Genomic DNA, 22,855 nt, shown 5'->3' on the forward strand with positions numbered 1-22,855 from the left:
AGGGCTGTAATTGTTATGACTATTTCTTCCTTGAACATGTGCATCAAATATTTTTGTTTTCTTCATTTAAAAAATATAGGATGTAAACAGGGCTAGTGCGTTTTCGGTTGTACGCGTGTTAGTTGTATCATGTTAGGCCCAAGTATGACTTTTGTCTTTATTCAGAGATTATGTATGGTTTAAGGAGATATGTACAGGTGCCAAGCTGACAAGGAGTGAACTGTGATGGTTAAAGTTGTGTGTCAACAAAAAAAGACCAGACTTACTGGTCTGACAGAAACTGGAGAAATCTCAAGAGTATGGCCCCCAGATACTTTTTAACTCAGTACTTAAGTCACTCCTGAGGTTCAACCTTCAGCCAAAGATTAGACAGGCCCATAAAACTTGACAAAACTAAATGGGCACACCAGCTCAGGGGCAAGGATGAGAAAGCAAGGAGGGGACAGGAAAGCTGGTAACAGGGAACTCAAGGTCAAGAAGGAGAGAGTGTGGACATGTTGTGGAGTTGGCAACCAAGGTCACAGAACAATATGTATATTGTCTAATGACAAACTAATTTGCTCTGTAAATCTTCATCTAAAATACAATAAAAACAATCAAAAAAGCCATTTATTAGGTCACAAAGCTAAAAGTGAGCAGGACCTTAGAAAACATGTAGCCCAACCCCTTTATTCGATACTTTGAAAAAGAACCCCAGAGAATCTAGATATTTGTCTCTGAGAAAGCCACATTGCTTGTATTAAAAAAGAGATAGAACTTGTTAAAAATCTCAAAGAAGTTATGATGTGGGTAATGAAAAACATTTTAGGTCTCCTCTTTCTTCATTCTCACTGTGGGGCTGGCAGAATTACAAGGACTATCAGGGTAGGGAAGGGCAGTCAATAAAAGTTAGGGCAAATTTCTTCCAAGAAAGGCAAGCTAACCTGGTAGAAACACAGATGGTTTATTCTAACTTGAGAAGGAAAATACTCTGTGGAAATAATCATTTTCAGAATTATGATCTAAAAAAGCTGAACGATGTGTCTAGATTAGTGATGTATCAGTCATTTGGAAATGGTTTTCTATGGGATTTATGTTATTGCTAGTGCCCTCTAAACTTCTTATTATCCCCAGGGCTAGAGCTCAGGCCTCCTGGGGAGATGACAGAGATTGTTTTGTCAAAGTGGGGAAGTGTCTGAGAAGCAATTGTGTTGAGTTTAGAAATCACCAGAATATAGACCTAATGTAAAAGGACAGGTTAAAAATTAACATACCCTCAACAACAACAACGAAAATGTTGTGTGTCCACTTGACTGGGCCATGGTCCTCAGTTGTTTGGCAGTTATGATGTAGTCTGGCAGCTTTTTAATAATGTAATCACCTCCATGATGAGATCTGATATAACGTGATCACCTCCATGATGGGATCAGCTGTGAGTAGCCAATCAACCGAAACGGAGTCTCCTTGGGGATGTGGCCTGCATCCAATACAGGTGGAGTTTCTGGCAAGGCTCATGGGCTTTTGCTTACTCTTACCCTGCAGCTGGCTCCTGTTCATCCGACCTCTGGTTCTTGGGACTTGAGCCAGCAGCTTACCTGCCGTCTGCCTGCCAATCTTGGGATTCCTCGGGCTGCGCAGCCTGTGAGCCAGAGCCCTGCTGTCTGACCTGCCAATCTTGAGTTTGCCAGCCCCTGCGGCTACATGAATCAGTAGGAGCCTCCAGCCTGACCCATGGACTTGGGACGTTCCAGCCTCAACAACCACGTGAGCTATTTCCTTGATATAAATCTCTACCTATATGTATTTATACGCTTTACTGGTTTTGCTTCTCTAGAGAACCCGCCTAAGAGAAGCTGTTTAAAGTAAAACTGATGAAAGTCAATTATTCATTATGGAAGATCAACAGAATTTTACATTCCTTGCTGGAACAACAAAGTTCACTGACTCATTTTCCTTGTTGTAAAATACGTGGGCTATTCTTTTTATAGAAAATGTGGTATAGAGTAAAAATCTTAGTACCCCACATCCACTAAAACTTTTATAATCCAGTTCATCTCATTCTGCTAAAATGGCATACGCCACTTTTGTGTTCCATTGCTAATATTATATAGTTGCATTTAAAAAGAAGTTACATCACGTATAGCTAAAACACACACGGACATACACACACACACACACATATAAACTCACATATCCCGTTCGAATGCACGAGTAAAGAGAGGAGGAGGCACCACAGATTATCAGTGTTTAGGGACCTCACGTGCCTTAATCCGGCCCTGTGGACAGCGCTGTCCTAGAAAGTGACACTGCTGGGGTTCTATCCTAGGTCTGTCTGAATACAGAATTTATAGACTCTTAACAACTAAGCCATGTGGCTTTCTATATAGCATGGTAATCCTAGTTTAATATGCATGAGTCACTTGACTGATTTAAAATTCCTGAATTGAAAAACCCAGGAACAATTCCAACTTGCACTACATAAATTCAAAATGTTAAGATGAAGAATAATATACCAGAACACTGAGTAAAAATGTAAAAAACAGAGCCATATGTTAGTCTAAGCACTGGAACAAATGTTTTACACACACAAACACACACACAATAAGTACTTCTTCAACAAATCAAGCTCAGCATCTTTCAACAGAAACTTAAGTGCAACTTGAATAAGTTAACAATTTCAATACATAACACTAAATAAACAACTTAAGCTTTATTCAACTATATTTGACACGTAAATTAATATATAAATTAAATTAACTAAACTGGGGGGAAGGAAAGTGAGAAATGAAATACCCATGACCAAAAACAAAAGTTACGGCAGCCCCCTTAGGAAGACTGTACCCCCAGCCTTAGCTTTAGAGAAGACAAGCAATCAGGGCCTTGAGCTTCTTCAGGTGTTTCCAGACCTCTGGCACTGCTGCCCAGACACTGCTGGGGCAGCTCCCTCACTAGAGCCTATCACATCACCTTTGTCTTCCTCATCCTCTCCTGCGAATTTAAGAATTTCCTGAGGAAATACTGTGAACTCACATCACACTCATATTTAACTTATTCAAACTCATTTATACAAACTTGGAGGTCTCCACTGACAGCCAGCCTAAACAAACGAAGACAATTTAAAAAGCACCAAGGGTTTACAACACCATTCTCCTCAATGATTAAGTGTCCTAGCATGCACTGCAATGGGACATGTCAATCTGCTGTTCCTTCAACAGGTCTGAGTTTTGACATCCTTTTATAGTTTGAGCATCCTGACTTGTTGATTGCAATCCTAGCATTAGTATTATTACTTTTTAATGGCATGGTTTCTAAGCAGAAGTCAACTTCAAGCAGCACTCAAAAGGGAGTGAAGTTTTTCCAAAGAGTGAAGAAAACAAAGCTACCATAGACTTATTGGAAGATAGTCTATTAGTCTCCAGTGTAGCATCTGCCTAAGGATTTTACAAGAGCAATTTTGACTACAAAGGTGACTACTATAAACGCTACAAGTTACTAGTTAGGACTAATATTTCCCTTGTACTGGTTCTAAAGCTTAAGAAGGACTTGACCCTTCTCAGGTTTTTCTGAACTCTATCCTATCCAAAAAATATCACAGTAAAACAAATAAACATGATGTTACCACACGGAAGTCCATATCTCAATGTAAACAAGAATGACCATCATTTACTGATAAGCACTATACTAAATGTTATCTGTGTATTATCTCCTTAAAAATTACAATAAGCCTATGAGGAAGAAAACATCTGCAAAGCACTGGAGTCCTACAATGATGGAGCCAGCTGCTATAGGAGCCAAGAGAAACTCAAATAGATGATGGGACCTGGGGATCAAGAATATGACCCTAAAGGCCTGAACTGTGCAATACGTTAAAGGAGCGGGGGTGTTGTAACCCGAGGAAACAGCTGGCACCGAAGCAAAAGAGCAAAGGGTGCTTTTGAAAAATTACATGCAGTTTAGTGCTTTCAACCACCATAAAGGACATTTATCCTATAGGACAGTGATTTTTTTTTTTGTTAAACCTAGGCCCCTTTCAGAATCTGAACAATTTACAGATCCTGTAAGTTGGAACTGACTCAATGGCAACGGGTTTGGTTTTTGTGGTTTTATCCTTATTAAAAAGGAGCCCTAGTGGGACGGTGGTTAAAGTGCTCGGCTGCTAACCAAAAGGTCACTGGTTCAAACCCACCTGCTGTTCCACAAGAGAAAGATGTGGCAGTCTGCTTCCATAAGGATTTACAGCCTTGGAAATCATATAAGGCGGATCTACTCTGTCCTTACCGGGTTGCTATGAGTAGGAATCGACTAGATGGCAATGGGTTTTTTGTTATTGTTGTTGTTTATCCCTATTAAAAAAATAAACAGAAATTTTGCATGCAATTTCAGAAGGCACCGTAGTCTATAGAAACCCTTGAGTCTACTGTGATTTCTACTACAGGCAACAGAAAGCCAGTCAGAGATTTTAACAGCAGAGGGGAACTTACATTTTCATCTTAGAAAGTGCATCCTGTGTGACATAATCTGTTTACAGGAAGACCTATTTCAGAGCTACTGCAATAGACCCTGGACGCAGATACTCAGAAAGATGGGAAAAGCATCACCCAGTCAACAAAGGGTAGTGCAAGAATCTGAAACTGGATGTCACAGACTCCTTTCTCTATGGTCTAGTAGGAGAGACAAATAGATCTAGACAGAAAGCTGTAGGGTACCCAGTAGAAGTGAGATCAGGAAAGGATTCCTGGCATAGGAGGTACAGAGTTGGCTACAATGCATTCTTCTTTGACACAAATTAGCTCACACGCTTAGTATACAGGGTAATGATGTGAACATAACGAGGAAGCTGTGGTGGTTCACAACACATGTTCATGTTTTAAAGTGGCCAGGAAGGAGCAAGCGTCCTCATATTAAAGAGATACTCCTACCACCTTATGAAAACTTAAAGCAAAAAGTATCTACATGGAAAACGGGAATGTACAGAAAGAACTGCTAAAATATTTTCCCTGAATTAAAACAACAGATTAATGAAGAAGGCTACATCCAGGTTCTGGTTTTAAAATTTTAATAAAAATGATATCCATAACAAAGGAATTTGTCCTCCAAGGCCTTAATCTTGAAAGAGGCAGCTGAGCCCTGGGATTTAATGCTGTAGATTGACCCCACTATGGTACCAGGCGAAATCCTAGGAGAGATTTAACTGTGCTAGAAATTTCATTAGCATTTGTTGTTCTTGCTGGTACGCTGCTGACAAAGTCTCATAGGTTTTCAGTGATATGCCCCAACCCTATTTTACCCACAAGCCCTACTGTTTTGCAAAATGTAAGATGTTTTCAGAGTAGAAAAGCCCCGTACTTGACTTCTCGGACCCCTGGATGGAGCCAGAGGACCCCAGTGCCCACGAGCACATCTGGAGAATGGCTGGCATAAACAATTACAAAACCACGACTAGAGCTATGGTAGAATTATACAAGGGTGTTACGGGGCACCTAACCCAGATTACTGTTGGGAAGAGGGGGTAGATGGAGGGATTGGAGGATTCTCCTAGAGAAGATGAAGCCTTGTTAAGCACAGAAGGCAGGGTAAAGGTTCAAGGATGCAGAAACAGATGTGCAAAGGAGGCCAGAGACAATACACACAATCAAGGCACTGCAAATAGTACAGCATAGGTGAAATACAAAGACAAGCAGTAATGTGTGGTGAGGCTAGAAAGACAGGAGCCAGAGAGGCTTGCATGCCATACACAGTGAGTTTGGAATTTTTCCTGCAGATAGGAGGAGCCAATGATGGCTTTTAGGGAATGGGAGGGATACTACAAAACTGATTTTAAAATAAGATAGTAAGGAAACACCAAAACTGTGGAAAAAAGGGGATATAATTACAATTCATTTACTTGATCTACAGAAGACAATGTTTAATAGTGAAAGTAAAAAAACAAATGTTGATTTAAGTTAAACAGTTACTTAAACACATGAGGATGATGAGAAGGGAGGTAAGGAGGGGCATGAAGACTAAAACTTTATCTAAGATAACAAAGTAAATGCTGTCTAAAGTTAATGAATTAAGCAATAGAAGCATTTCATTTAGCAACGTGGAGGTAACTAAGTTATAAGACAGCTAAATGTGTTAAGTTACCTCTGGAGTATGGGCTTGGGATGGAACAGGTGAGGCCAGGGACTTGCTATGCTCTGGCTTCAAGAGCTGTGGTACCACTTGACTTTCTAAACTGTGTACATGTATTTGAACAAAACTGAAACGTAAAGGTAAAAATAAAGGAGAATGTATATAGACCGAATTAAATACAATAAGACAGACGGAAAATAATTCCCTAAGAAATAACAATACAAATAAGATAGTCTAGAGCAGAAAAATCAAGGGACAAAACAGAGATCATAACACAAATAATAATTTACACCACAGAAGAGTTTCAAATATATAGGTCTTTTTACCATATACATTGTTCTTGAATTGAGTGGAAAGAGAATTATTATATATTAAATTACATTTTTATATTATTCATACATTTCATTACAAAAGTGATATTCATTTGTAGAAAATTTGGAAAAAATAAAAAATTATTCATAATGCTAAAGCCACTTATTATTTCTTTTCTAAGCATATAAATGGTTTTTTTTTTTTTTAAACACAATATTGGTATTATACAGTGTATATAGTTTAGGATTTTTTCACTTAGTATATCTTATGCATTTTCTCCAGCCATCAAACATTGTTCCAAAATCCAGAGGCCTGATACTCCAACACATGAACACACCAGGGCACAACCAGGCCCCGGCTGCTGTACAACAGGACTGTGAACTGATCACAATCAATGTACATTTGGGGAGCTTCCAATTTAAAGTCTGTAAAATCTGTAGTGAATATTTTGATAATTCAACAATAAAGCTCTAACTTAAAATATTTTACATCATTTTTTATGAAAGTAAACAGTATTAAAAACTCAGCACAGCGTTAGGTCATGAAAGTATCATTTATTAATTCTGAGATAATCCCATCTGAACCATGGAAAACATCAAATACAAGAGACTAAGTTCTGGCCTTTGTTCCACTGATAACTTACTTAGCTGTGTGGCTCTGGGCAATTCTCCAGAATTTCATGTCCTCACCTGTGCAGTGAAGAGGCTAAACTACATGATGCCTAAGGCTTCCCAGAGCCCTGGTTCTCTGCTACTGCAGCATCAGTGGAGCGTGTGTTTGCATAAATTCCAGTGTGTCATCAGACACGGCTGGCCATGCTCCAGCATGCTGTTACACTGGCCATATCTTCTACTGCCCACTCCCGCCATTTTCTCTGTAACAGAGAAAAAACAACTTTAGAAGTGTTGAAGTCCTGCATTAAACAATGAAAGCACAATAGGAATCTGAGGGAAAGAAGAAGAGGTAAATGGAGAAAAAGAGACAGTGGCAGAATAAAAGACTCAATAGCTTAAGCAACCGTGTCTGTTTGAGAAGCAGTCATCATATTTATCCCTACAACCTAATTTCACTCTTTGGCAGCATTGTCTCTAACGTGTGTGTGGTGTGGGGTAGGGATAAGGAAGAAAATAAAGGGCACATTCACATACGCACACCTGAAATATTTGTGAAATGTTCCAAAAGTTGCTTGTTGTTCTTTCAAAATTTAGGTTTGAGACTTAAATATATTTGGTTTTGGGAAAGAAACTCAAAATTATGGGTGTTTTTAGGCAGATCAGGGATGCACTATGGAGGGTAAAAGACTGACTAGTCGAAGGAGGTGGGAAGCAAACAGATCACAGACAGATGTCGCGGAGTGGGAGGAGAACAGAATAAATTCTGACTTGCTTTCTTCCCCTCCTAGCAACTAGTGGCTAGCAGCCAATTATTTCTTGCTGCTCCTTCCTCTGCAGAGCGGACGACAAAGCTCACTATGCTTTTAAGGGTAGGGAGGTATATGGGGCTAGTGATCCTAAGGGGAGCACACGATATCACTATCCGAGGGCATGAAGAAAGAAACATTTCTCATGCCTTCAAAAGATCTTTTGATGGGAGTCATGGACCAAGACTGTGTAGCACAACTATACAGGGGAAATATTCTTCTCAATGATGGGGCTGATAAACACACAGATTGAAATACAAATACAGAACTACAAAAGCAGAGCAGGGCAGGAAAGGAAAGCAAAAGAAATGATGGGGCAGGACAGGGCAAAGGCAAGGCCAGGCAAGGTTAAGCTCCCCTCACTGGATGTAGGCTCCGTGAAAGAAGAGATTTTTGTCAATTTTGTTCACTCCTGCATGCCCAAAGCCAGAACAGTGCCTAGCACATAGAAGGTATTTAACATATACTTGTGGCACAAATGAATAAACCATACAATAACGAGATTAAGCAGCAGTCAAGAAACAAACAACGTATTGCATTGGACAAATCTGCTGCAAAAGATCTCTAAAGTGTTGAAAAGGAAAGATATCACCTTGAAGACTAAGGTGCACCTGACCCAAGCCATGATGTTTTCAATCGCCCCACATGCATGTGAAAGCTTGACGACGAATAAGGAAGACAGAAGAAGAATGGATGCCTTTGAATTGTGGTGCTAGCGAAGAATATTGAATATACCACAGACTGCCAAAACAACAAACGAATCTGTCTTGGAACTACAACCAGAATTGTTCTTAGAAGCAAGGATGGCAGACTAAGTCTCACATACTTTGGACATGTTATCAGGAGGGATCAGTCCCTAGAGAAAGACGTAACGCTTGGTAAGGTAGAGGATTACTGAAAAAGAGGAAGACCCTCAACGAGGTGGACTGACACAGTGGCTGCAACAATGGGCTTAAGCATAACAGTGATTTTGAGGATGACACAGGGACTGGCAGCATATCGTTCTGTTGCACATAGGGTCGCTACGAGTCGGAAGTGACTTGACAGCACCTAACAACAACAAGGAGATTTCAGTAATTGAAAAGATTCTCACATAAAACTAATCACATCAGTGAGCAGTAAGCCTCAAATTGTTTATTCTCATCTTGCATAGTAACAACAGAATCAATTTTAAAATGAATTATTAAAACGTTCACTATTCACGTTTGAAAAGTTGTCAAAAATAACGTTGTTAGGTGCCCTGGAGTCTGTTCCAACTCATAGCAACCCTATATACAACACTGCCTGGTCCTGAGCCATCATCACAATCATTGCTACGTTTGCCCCCATTGTTGCAGCCACTGTGTCATCTCACTGAGGGCTCTCTTCTTTACTTTACCAAGCATGATGCCCTTCCCCAGGGACTGGTTCCTCCTGATAACACGCCCAAAGTACATGAGACAAAGTCTTTCCATCCTCGCTTCTAAGGAGCATTCTGGCTGTACTACTTCCAAGACAGATTTGTTCATTCTTTTGGCAGTCCACGGTATAGTCAATATTCTTCACCAACACCATAATTTCTAGGGATCAATTCTTCGGTCTTCCTTATTCACTGTCCAGCTTTTGCACACATATGAAGCAACTGAAAATACCACGGCTTCAGTCAGTGCCCCTTAATCTTCAAGGTGACATCTTGGCTTTTTAAAACTTGAAAGAGGTCTTTTGCAGATTTGCCCAAAGCAATATGTCTTTTGGTTTCTTGACTGCTGCTTCCATGGGCGTTGATTGTGAATCCAAGTAAAATGAAATCCTTGACAACTTCAACCTTTCCTCCATTTATCGTGATGTTGCTTATTGGTCCGGTTGTGAAGATTTTCATTTTATGTTGAGGTGTAATCCATACTGAAGGCTGCAGTCTCTGATCTTTATCAGTAAGTGCTTCAAGACCTCTTCACTTTCAGCAAGCAAGGTTGTGTGATCTGTATACTGCAGGCTGTTAATGAGTTCTCCTCCAATCCTGATACCACATTCTTCTTCATATAGTCTAGCTTCTCAGATTATTTGCTCAGCATACAGACTGAATAAGTATGGTGAAAGGACACAACTCTGATGCACACCTTTCCTGACTTTAAACCACACAGTATTCTTTCGTCCTGTTTAAACAACTGCCTCTTGATCTGTGTACAGGTTCCCAATGAGCACAATTAAGTGTTCTGGAATTTCCATTCTTCACAATGTTATCCGTAATTTGTGATGATCCATATAGTTGAAAGTCTTTGCAAAGTCAATAAAACACAGGTAAACGTCTTTCTGGTATTCTCTGCTTTCAGTCAAGATTCATATGACATCAGCAACGATAACCCTTGTTCCACATCCTCTTCTGAATCTGGCTTGAATTTCTGGCAGTTCCCTGTCAATGGACTGTTGCGACCATTTTTGAATGCAATATAATTTTACTTGTATGTGATATTAATGATATTGTTGGATAATTACTTCATTCTGTTGGATCACCTCTCTTCCGAATGGGCACAAATATGGATCTCTTCCAGTCGGTTGGCCAAGTAAGTAGTTGTCTTCTAAATTTCTTGGCACAGATTTTGAGTGAGCACTTCCAGAGTCACATCCATTTGTTGAAACATCTCAATTGGTATTCCGTCAGTTCCTAGAGTCTTGTTTTTCACCAATGCCTTGAGTGCAGCTTGGACTTCTTCCTTCAGTACCATCAGTTCTTGATCATATGCTACCTCCTGAAATGGGTGAACGTCAACCAATTCTTTTTGGTACAGTGACTCAATGTACGCCTTCCATCAAATAAAAATATAAACTTTATTTATTTACTTGTTTTTAATCAAATGATGCCAAATAGGTGTAATTTCCTAAGTACCTACCAACAACAGGCACTGGGCTCTATGAATCACCACACTCCTATAAAAAAGTACTAATCTCAGTTTACTGAGGCCGAGACCAATGTTCAGAAAGACCAAAAAAGAGCTCAAAGCTCTTGTGTAGCTGAGCCACACTCAAGCTATGAAACCCTCCTGAAACAGAACAATTTGCACAGAGGCTCCTGACTTGTAATTCGAAAGCAAGCTTTCATTAACTCTTAGTTGAAAAGATACTCAATTTAGATCTCTTTCCCTCTCTCAACCTCTGATTTCCTCTTTTTTCACTCCCTTTTAGTACTCAGCTCCACAGGAAATGAAGGCTCCTAAGGAAAAACAGTAATGGAGAAAAAAGCATCCTAATGTCCTTTTACTAGCTGTGCAGCCTCAGGCAAATTATTTAACCTGCGATCTTCAATTCTCTTATCTATAAAATGGTACTAATAATCACACCATAAAATGTGAAGATTAAATAATATGCTGCATATAAGCTCCTAACATACAGATGCCCAATAAATGCCAGCTCTCCTTCAGTTCTATGACAATAAAACACACTCCAAACTTTCATTTTTAAGCAAAGAAGACTGAAAAGCGAAAACAAAAAAGTGCCAGTTCTGAAATCTAGTGGTTACTACCTAGTGATCATCTTAAAAAAAAAAAAAACTACAGGGTGAAAATATAAAGTTCTGAAGTTACAGAGGTCAAAGAGAACCAAGAGCAAGAAACAGTGTATACAGAAACAAACAGACGAATACACGCACTCACATATAAGTTGATTGAAAAAAAAAGTTAATGTGAAAAAAAAGACAATACAGTCTCTTCTGCTGGGGAGGGCAGGCAGCAATAAAATATCAAACCTCTCTTTGGCAGTTTTTAAAGCTCCAGCTCACTAACTTCTGCTCTTGGTAATCTCTTTCTTCCTTGCTCTAACAGAGTACTTGTTACATAACTTAGCAAAAATTAACTAGTTTTCTTTTTTCCACACATCTTTTCCGTCAAGATTATAATCTCACTAAAGACAAAGATAATGCCCATTAAGAAGATACACAAACGGCTTATAAGCACCTGAAAAGATGCTCAATGTCATTAGTCATTCCAAACCCAAAAACCAAACCCATTCCCATCGAGTCGATTCCAACTCACAGCAACCCTATGGGACAGAGTAGAACTGCCCCATAGGGTTTTGTCTTAGGGTGGGTTCTCTACAGAAGCAAAAGAAGTAAAGTATATAAATACATATATATAGAGAGAGATTTATATCAAGGAAATGGCTCATGCAGTTGTACAGGCTGTAACGTCCCAAGTCCGTGGGTCAGGAAAGAGGCTTCTCCTGATTCATGTAGCCGCAGGGGCTGGTGAACCCAAGATTGGCAGGCAAGACCACAGGTAAGCTGCTAGCTCAAGTCCCAAGAACCAGAGGTCAGACAAACAGGCAGGATCCAGAAGAAGCAAAAGACCTGGCAAGGAGAGAAAGAAGGGCTAAGTGGTGGAGGGCAGAGAGATGAAGGCTGAGGCGGTGGTGAACCACCACAGGCCCCGCCCCCACCAGTACTAACTCACAGCAGATTCTATCAAGGGGGTGATCATGTATCACATCTCGACAGGGAAGTGATCACAACATTATTCGACTGCCAAAACACTGAGAATAATGGCCCAGCCAAGTTGACACACAATCTTAACCATCACAGGTTTCTAAGGCTGTAAATCTGTACGGAAACAGACTGCCACATCTTTCTCCTGTGGGGCAGCTGGTGGGTTCGAACTGCTAACCTTTCGGTTATCAGCCGAGCACTGTAGCCACTGAGCTCCCAAGGCTCCTCTCATTAGTCATTAAGGAAATGCAAAGAAAAACCACAATGAGAGACCATTTCATACTTACTACTATGGCTATTATCAGAAAAATGAAAAATAACAAGTATCGGCTAGGATGTGGAGAAATTGGAATCCTCATTCACTGCTGGTGGGAATGTAAAATGATGCAGCTGCTGTGGAAAAGTTTGGTGGCTCCTCAAAAAGCTAAACACAGAACTACTACGTGACCCTGCAATTTGACTCCTAGGTATATACCCAAAAGAAGTGAAAGCAGGTACTCAAACAGATACTTGCACACTACTGTTCACTGCAGCACAATTCACAATAGCCAAAAGGCAGAAACAACTTAAATATTAATCAACAAATGAATGGATGAACAAAACGCGGTATATAAATACAATGGAATATTATTCAGTCATAAAGCGGAATAAGTCCTGATACATGCTATGACAGTGATGAACCCTGAAAACATTATGCTGAGTAAAATATGTCAGACACAAAAGGACAAATATTATATGACCCCACTTATGTGAAATATCTAGAACAGGCAAAAGCCTAGAGGTAAAAGTTTATTAGTGTTTACCAGGGGTTGGGGGAAGGAAAGATGAGAAGCTACTGTTGAAGGGGTACTTGGTTTCCATTTGGGGTGATAAAAAGTTTCGGAAATAGTGGTAATGTCTGCGTAACATGGTGAATGTAATTAATGTCACTCAATTGTACATTTAAGAACGGTTAAAATGGCAAAAAGATGCCTATTAATTTAATACAGCCCTTGTAGTCATAAAGTTTTAGTAAGCATTTAATAAAAACCTGTTGACTGAGCATAAAACACTATCTTTCCACTTTGAGAAGTCTTTTCAAATTTGAATGTATCCAATAGTTACAGCAAAGAGAAGGTGTATTTTTTTCCTCTGTATGCCCTGGAACTCTGGAAACTTCTTTTAATCACTCAATTAATAAACTACTGTTTCAAAATAATTTGAGATTGTCTCTTCCCCACTCCAATTCAATGCTACAAATAAATTTATAGCAACTAAAGAAAGTTTCCTTGGAAACATCTGTATTATACATTTTGATACATGGCATGCTTTAATACACCTATATTCACATAAAGGAGCCCTGGTGACACAGTGGTTAAGCACTCAGCTGCTAACCGGAAGGTGAGCCATTCAAATCCACTAGCAGCTCTACAGAAAAAAGATGTGGCAGTCTGCTAACGTAAAGAAACCCTTGGAAACCCTGTGGAGCCGTTCTACTCTGTCCTAGAGGATCACTATGAGTCAGAATTGACTCAACAGCAACAGTATATTCACAGATGTAGCCCTTCCAGCTGTGTTCGCAATTCTACCATTCCATTGTTGTTTTCTATGCCTTTTCTTCCCTTTCCCCCTCATTCTTTAAATTTTCTTATTCTCCTTTCCATTCTCAAAGATGGAAAAACAGCAGGGAGCCGCACTATTAGAGTTTAAGGTATAAAATATTAGGTGATAAAGCAACACCAAACTTTTAAGGGCCTGATATGAGGTCGTTCACCCTGAATTTTTTTTGAAAGTTACAGGATCTCAAGTACTTCAGAAAAGTCTTTCCTCTCTCTCACTTTTACTCAGAGACCTGGATAAATGACCTCATCAAACCTTAACTGCTACACAGTCTAAGCACGTGTGTTCCTAAGCACAGCTATGTGTATACTACCTCACCCTCAATATGCAAAGATCCATATATCTTTGAGCTAGAAAATTATCAATTCTATAGGAACAAATAGTCTCAGGTTTGATTATTACTGCCTAACAATCTTCCAATTTTTCAAGAAATAAAAAGAGTGCTACGCTAACCATCCTTAGCACTCTTTGCTTTTTAAAATGTCCTTATTAGGAGCTGTAGCATTGGGGGGTGGGGGGGGTGCTTAAATCAAAATAGTTGTTCACTTGCTCTAATTCAGGAAAAGTCTGAACCAGAATACTGAAATGACAGCTAGCTTTTTGGTTTTTCTGTCAAACCTATTACAAAGCATACATATTTTCAGCTCCTATGTGTTAGGCTTTAAAAGTCAGGCTTATTTCATTTGAAGAGGTATAAATTCCCAAAGACTAATATTTAAATATAAGTGTAAGAATATTCAAAAGTAAGAATGACTTCAGATAATCTGTATCTGTGCCCTTCCACTAATATGTCATAAAATAAACCAAGAATGAGCTTACATCAAAGTTATTCTTACCAACTATCAATCTAAGTTGAATGCAAAGACTGGCCTTATCACACAATGACTTCGAGCAAGTCATTATGTTTCTGGCTTTGTTTTTTTTTCACATTCAAAACAAGGACACATAAACCAACTGATCTTGGCTCCTGTAAGAACTTTCAGAGAGTCTAACCTTACTTACTACAGGAAGATAGAAAATATAAATAGGTTAACTACATGGTTTATTTGCCTTATAAAATGACATCTTTCCAAAGTTCAAGTTGATCATTTTATCTATGGATGGACACTGGCAAAAGCTACACAGAAAAAAAAAAATATCTAGTTATGCATCATTCTTAATTTTGCAAAGTGCTTCAACATCAACTCATAATTTCTCAAGTACCCAGGAACAGAAGCAGGACAGGTAGCATAACCTGCACTGTACAAATGAAGGAAATGAAATGAAGTGGTTCAGAAACAGTAAATTTCTTGTTCTAGACTTCCCATATAATACAAAAATAGTTCTTATTCACGGATCTTATGTCATGTACTACGTCATGTACTAATAACAACATTTACCTTATAAATAAAAAAACACAGAAATGTGTTGAGATCCTTTAGAAAGTCACATTAAAAAAAGAAAATAACATACTATAGTTTCTTTCACTTCTTGTGAAAAAAATTATAACCTCATTTTTGCCAATGATCTAGAGAAATTTTAAGAGATTTTAAAATGAACTGTCATCATAAGATCATAATACTACAGACTCTAAAGTAAGTGATAAGTGAGTCACCTTAAACGATTAATTTGTCAGTAATGCTTCCCTGAAATCAATAAAACTCATTTGGAGAACATGTCCAAGCTGAACAACCAAAATGCTTGTGAAAGCCTTTTAAACTATAGCTCAGCACCTCCCCTCATACTGAATTTAACAACTTCTACACCACTTGTTCAGTAAGTTGCATACCACATAGGGCCACTAATGAGAGAATTTCAAGGGATGGTTTTAGTTCACAGTCTTTGGCAAAGAAAATTAGTCTCTTAAACTGTAAGTATTTTTTTGGAAAAAAATGCTTAAAAATTATTTTAAATCTGGTCGAAATGAATTAATAGAACCAAAGACCTTTAGCAACATAATGGATTATTTCACACTAATTAGACAAGTCTTCAAAATATTAGTAGTCAAACTGATGAGTAACAATACTTTTATAACAGTATATTTAAAAGTACTAAATGTACTCTCAATAAAAAGTTACTCAAAACAATAAATATTACCCTACACTTATTTCAATTTTTAAGTGTTTTACATAAAAAGATTTTATTTGATGATTTCCTCATTCAATAAACAAGACTGATCACCTGTTTTTGCCTCAGGAACTATGACCATACTGAAGAAACTAAATTCAGTTTAAATAGCTTCCTATTAATTAGCAAGAATTAATTAGCAAGAATCCCAGAAAAGATCACTTCACTTCACAGATAAGGAATTTGAGCCCCAACAATTGCCTTGTCCAAGATCACACAAGTAAGAAAGAGGTACAGTTAGGCAAAGTCATTGTATAATACTCTGAAACAAGAGAAGTCTATTTAAGCTTTAAAACATATAAACATAAGGCCAAAAACACCTAATGTATTCTTTTGTTTAGATTTTTTAAAACTAACTGACCATAATGCTTAAGAAAGAATTTATTTTCTTGTTTACTTGCAGTGTTTCAGTTACCGACAGTAACTATTATTACTGAAACCTAACTTGTGCCAGCTTGTCAGAAATTGAAAGGAAAAAAAAAAGATGACAAAAAATAAACTATTGCAGAATATATAATAATAAAAGTCTTAGGGCTAAAATCATCTAAAGTGTTTTTCTACTTGACTATTTTATTTTTGTTAGAAGCTATTCACCCTTGCCACAGTAAAAGTTCACAATTATTTTCAACCTACAGATGAAAAAATATATATATTTTTTTTTTTTTTTTTTTTTCAGTTTCTCTAGAAACAAAAAAAGATCAAGATATCTACAGGACTGCATTCCTTTCTGGAGGTTCTAGGGAAGAATTCATTTCACTGCCTTTTCCAGCTTCTAGTACTGGTCTGACTTCTGCTTTCTTTGGCTTATGGCTCCTTCCTCCATCCTCAAAGTCAGCAATGTTGGACCAAGTCCTTCTCACACTGCCATCTCTCTGGTTCTGTCTTCTGCCTCCCTCTTCTATTTTTAAGGATCCTTGTGATTACACTGGACCCACCAAAATAATCCAGGATAATTTTCCCATTTTAAAGCCAGCTAATTAATAACTTTATATTCCATATGCAACCTTAATTCCCCTTTGCCATTTAAGGTAACATGGTTACAAATTCCAGGGATTATAACATGGACATCTTGGGGGGCCATTTACCAACCACACTACCCAAACTTTATTTGCCCTCTACTCTCCAGAGGAAGGCTGCACTGAAGGGAATCAAACACGATCCAGGATAAATATGTACACTTGCAGCCAAAGTCTGTCCCCACCTCTACCATTTCATATCCAGGATACAGGAGAGAAAACAAGAGACCACAAGGAAGATCACTGGCGAGAGATATGCTCTTATTAATCCTTGATAGAACTTGAAATTCATTTTCTCTTATGAATAACATTATAAAAGAACAATCATGTCCAGAGCAAGATGGTGGTGTAAGCAGCTCCATGTTCCTGCTACCCACCCCCACGGAAACACAAAAAAACAAGCAGAATCTAGTAGAGCCCGCTTTGTTAGAACCCTGGAAACCAGTCAAAGATTTATAGCAACTAAGCGAACACAGAATCAAGAAAAATACAACTTCACAACAGTAGGAAAGCTTTGGTTTTTTTCTGGCCTGTATCCCATCCCCTCCCTAGCTCAGTGTGGCCACCTTAAAGCTGCAGCACCCTGCATTCCCAGGGACAGAGACTACAATCCTTGGTCTCTGGCTCTGGAGGAAGGAGAGCAGACTTTATTTGAAAATTACTGTGTGTGTCTGTCCTAACTGGTCTGGGAGCTACATGAAGGACTGATACAAGGCACTCACCTATGCCTGGCCTATTTCAGAGATCCTGCAGGGCAAGAAAGTGACAGGGAAAAGTCCCAAAAGTGTAACAGCATGGGGCTAAGGAATGCAACCAAGACATACAACAGATATCTAAGGACTAGAGGAGAAAGCAGGGAGAGAGCTCCTTTAGGACATTAGGGCATTTGAAAGCACCCATGTATACAGACACTGATTCACAAAATACCTGGGGAGACCCTACACGTTCACCTCGGCTGATTCATCTGGAGCTGATTTCTAGGCTCAGAGCAAGCCTGGCTAAGTGTTAACGGAGTGTCCCAAAACGGAGCCAATCTGCAAAGACTGGAGAATGATTTTTTTATTTGTTTCTTTGTTTTTCTGTGATTTTTCCTCTGGCATTCAAGGACACATCTGTCAAAATACAAGATGACCACAAACAAAGGAACAGAAACTTCAGTGTCAATACACACCCAAGAAGGCAGTCTTTGCAAAAATACTTAGGTGAAGTCATTAAACAGAAACAACTAAATCTTGAACAATTCAACAATTAGTAAATCCTAGGGGATGGGGAGAATCTGACTTCCACAATTACTATAAAATAATACTCAGATGTCTGATTTTCAACAAAAAAAATCACAAGGCATACCAAGAAACAGTGTAGATAGCTCATTCAAAAAAAAATAAAATAAAGTAACAGAAACTGTCCCAGTAGAAGCCCAGATAATGGACTTACTAGACAAGGACTTTAAAACAACTGTATAAATATGTTGGAAAACACGAAGTCCTAAAAGAAATCAGGAAAACAATACAAGAATGAAATAAGAATTATCAACAGAGAGGGAGAAACTGTAAAAAGAAACCAAACAGAAATACTGGAGCTGAACAGTAACTAAAATGAAAAATTCAGAGGAGGCGCTCAACAGTACATTTGAGCAGGTTAAACAAATAATCAAACTAGAAGACAGAACAATTGAAATTTTTTAAGTCTAAGGAGCAAAAAGAAAAAAATGGAAATCGTTAAGTGGACTAACACATAATGGGAATCTCAGAAAAAGAGAGAAAGAAAGGGGAGGAAGAATATCTGAAGGAATAATGGCAGAAAGTTTCCCAAATCTGATGAAAGACATGAGTATATATATCCAAGAAGCTCAAGGGACTCCAAGTAGTATAAACCCAGGAGACCCACACCAGTTTGTTATAATTAAACTGTTGAAAACCAAGGATAAGGAGAGAATCTTCAAAGCACTTAAAAAAAAAAAAAAAAAAAAGCAAATTTAAAATTAAGCACAATTTCTCCTCAGAAACAATGTAGGCCAGAATCAATGGGATGACATGCTTTAAGTGCTGAAATTAAAATAAAAAAAAAAAACTGTCAAGAATTCTATGTCTGGAAAAACTGTCCTTCAAATTTTAGGGCAATATTATGACATTCCCAGATAAACAAAAGCTGTGCAAGTTCATTACCATTAGGCTGTCCTTCAAAATATGCTAAAGGAGTCCTGCAGGTAGAAATGAAAGGACATTAGACAGCAACTTGAAGTCATATGAAGAAATAAAGATCTTCATACACCAATAAATTTCATGGGCAAATATAAAACCCACTTTTATTGTGTTTTTGGTTTGTAACTCATTATGCACTGCTGTGTTGCCAGTTGCCATCAAGTTGATTCCAACTCATGGCAACACCACGTGTGCAGAGTAGAACTGTTCCACAGGATTTTCAAGGTTGTGACCTTTCAGAAGCAGATCACCGGGCCTTAGTTCCAAGGCACCTCTGGGTGGGTTTGAACCACCAACCTTTCAGCTAGTAGTCAAGTACTAAATGGTTTGTGCCACTAAGAGACTGCTCGTTATGTACTACAAGATATAAGAGACAAATACATAAAAAATAAGTATAACTTTATATTATTTGACACACAATGTAGAAAGATGAATTTGTAACAACAACAACAACATAAAGTGGGTATTAACGCCAGGGCATACTTGTACAGAAACAGAGTTCTGCATGCTCAGTCAAGTTTGTATCCATTCCAATTACACTGTTATAAATTTAGGCTGTCAAATGTAAACCCCATGGTAACCACAAGGTAAATTTCTAAAAAATACACACAAAAAGAAATAAGGGAATCAAAATGGCTCACTAGTAAAAAATCAACTAAACAAAAATGAGCGTATTAGGGTAAGTGAGATGCACAAGAAGGTATAAGACACACAGAATACAAATAGCAAAATGGCAGAAATCCCGCTTCATCAATAATTATCTTAAATGTAAATATATTAAAGTCTTCAAGCAAAAGACAGAGAATAGCAGAATGGATTAAAAAAAAAAAAACTATCCAACTATATGCTATTTACAAGAGACTAACTTAGATTAAAATACACAAATAGGCTAAAGTAAAAGGACAGGGGAAAATTCTATGCAACCAGAAACCAAAAGAAAACTGGCATGAATATATCAATATCAGACAAAATAGACTTTAAATCAAAAACTATTAAAAGAAACAATAAAAAACATTATACAATGATACAAAAGTCATTTATGAAGAATATATAACAATTATAAATATACATGCACCTAACTACAGAGCTCCAATATACATACAGTACACACTGACAGAACTGAAGGGAGATACAGACACATCTACGATAATAGCTGGACACTTCAAAACATCACTTTCGATAGTAAGTGTAACATCAGAAATAAGATCAATAAGGAAATAGTAGACTGGAATAACACTATAAACCAATTAGACCTAAGAGACATATACAGAACACTCTACCCAACAACAGCAAAATACATATTCTTCTACAGTGAACATGGAACATTCTCCAGGAAAGACAATACATCAGGTCACAAAGCAAGTCTTAATGAATCTAAAAAGACTAAAATCATACAAAGTATCTTCTCTGACCACAGTGGAATGAAATTAGAAATCAATAACAAAAGAAAAGATGGAAAATTCACAAATGTTTGAAAACTAAAAAATATACTATTAACCAATGAATCAAAAAATAAAAATCACAAGGGGAATTAGAAAATATTTAGAGACAAATGAAAACAAAGCACACATGCCAAAACTTATGGGATGCAACAAAGGCAGTGTTCAGGAAAAAACTTATAGCTGTAAATGCCTACATCAAAAAGAAGAAAGATCTCAAGTCGATAACCTAATGTTACATCTTGAAGGCCTAGAAAGAGAAGAGCAAACTAAGAGCAAACTACCAGACGAAAGATACACTGTACTTTTACAAATAATCCATGCCTTCTACATTTGTCTGTCAACTGTGCCCTCCCCCTGTGAGGTATTTTCCTAAGCGCTGCTATGTCAACTTTTTTTTTTTTTTTTACATGTTGGTGTAAAACAAAAAATTAGCATAACATACTTACAAAATACCCTACGGGGCAGGGAGAGCATGGTTGGCAAACAAATGTAGAAGGCGTGCATTATCTGCATAAAAATACAGTAATGAAGATTAGATCTGAGACAAATAGAGAACAGAAAAAGGGCAAACATTAACAATGCCAAAAATCAGTTCTTTGAAAAGATCAGTAAAATCGACAATAGCAAAGATGTGGAGAAATCATATCCTCATCCACTGCTGGCAGAAATGCAAAAATGGTACAGCCTCCGTGGAAAACAGTTTGGCGGTTCCTCAAGAGTAAACACAGAATTACCATATGACGCTGCAATTCTATTCTTAGGTATATACTTGAGACTTGAAGGCAGCAACTCAAACAGACACATTACACTAATGTTCACTATAACATTATTCACAATAGCCAAAAGCTAGAAATAATCTAAATGTACATCAACAGATAAATGGATCTGTGGTAAAGCCATACAATGGAATATTATTCAGTCATAAAGAGAAAGGAAGTCCTGATATATGGTACAACATGGATGAACCTTGAAATTTCAACACTGTGGTAAGTGAAATAAGTCAGACACAAAAGGACAAATAGTGTATGATCCCACTTACATGAAATATCTAAAACAGGCAAATGTATACAAACCAAAGTTTACTAGTGGCTGGACCAAGGCCAGGTGGGAAGAGGAAAAGAGAAATCATTGTTTAGGAAGCACTGAGTATCTGTTAATGGCAATGGAAAATTCGGTAAGGAATGTGGGTGATTAATCAAAGCCACTGAATTACACATGTAAAAAATGTTGAATTGAAAAATGCTGGGTTATATGTTTTTACTACAATTTTTAAAAAAGAAACCATTTTTCAAATAAACTCTTAAAAAAATAAAAAAACCAAACCTGCTGCTGTTGAATCGATTCCAACTCATAGCAACCCTATAGAACAAAGTAAAACTGCCCTAAAAGGGTTTCCAAGAAGCCGATGGTGGATTTGAACTGCCAATCTTTTGGTTAGCAGCCATAGCATGCTGTAGCTCTTAACCACTGCGCTGCCAGGGCCCCAAAACAATAAAGGGAGTATTTTTTATTAGCACAATCTGTGGTGTTTGCAAATTTTTTATAATATTGGCTATTCCAACAAAAATCGTAGAAATCAAAAAATAAATAATATTAACAAACTTTTAACTAAAGTGACGAAGAAAAAAGAGAAGATGCAAAAAACTAAAACCAGAAACGAATGTGGGGACATTACTACTGATCATACAAAAAACAAAAAAGATTATAGGCGATTACTATGAACAACTGTATACTAAGAAATTAGATAATCTAAACGAACTGTACAATTTCCTAGAAATACATAAACTACCTAAACTTCCTAAGAAAAAACAGAAAATCTCAACAGATTTTTAACAAGTGAACCAACTAAATCAGTAATCAAAAACTTCCCAATAAATAGAAGTCCAGGACCAGAGAGCTTCACTGGGGAATTCTATCAGACATTCAAAGGAGAATAACCACCAATCTTTTCCAAACTCTTCCAAAAAATAGAAGAGGGAACACTTCCTAACTCACTCTATGAGGCCAGCATTATCCTGATACCAGGATAAATGCCAGATAAAGACAGGACAAGAAAGGAAAATCACAGACCAGTATCTCTTATAACCACAGATGCAAAAAGCCCCAACAAAACACTAGCACCCCAAATCCAACAGCATATTAAAATAATTACACACCATAAACAAGTGGGATTTATTCCAGGAACACACGGGTGATTTAACGTTAGAAAATCA

At 37.8% G+C, this 22,855-nt stretch overlaps 1 protein-coding gene across 6 annotated transcripts in view; it reads right to left on the minus strand.

Annotated features, from left to right (window-relative positions):
- The window catches only part of PCMTD1 (protein-L-isoaspartate (D-aspartate) O-methyltransferase domain containing 1), a 121,482-nt gene that overhangs the window by 60,398 nt on the left and 38,229 nt on the right, over positions 1-22,855 (minus strand). The window contains exon 1 of one of the 6 annotated variants that reach the window (XM_023740947.1): positions 7,095-8,427. The exons of 3 other annotated variants lie outside the window; for them this stretch is intronic. The gene's annotated coding sequence lies outside the window, so the exon portion shown is untranslated. Of the gene's footprint in view, positions 1-1,253; positions 1,279-7,048; positions 7,073-7,094; positions 8,428-22,855 lie in introns of those variants that run through there. 2 more of the 6 variants (XM_023740949.1, XM_023740950.1) reach the window with 2 other exon arrangements.

Source organism: Trichechus manatus, unplaced genomic scaffold (genome assembly GCF_000243295.1).
Source record: "Trichechus manatus latirostris isolate Lorelei unplaced genomic scaffold, TriManLat1.0 scaffold00169, whole genome shotgun sequence".
Classification (NCBI taxonomy): domain Eukaryota; kingdom Metazoa; phylum Chordata; class Mammalia; order Sirenia; family Trichechidae; genus Trichechus; species Trichechus manatus.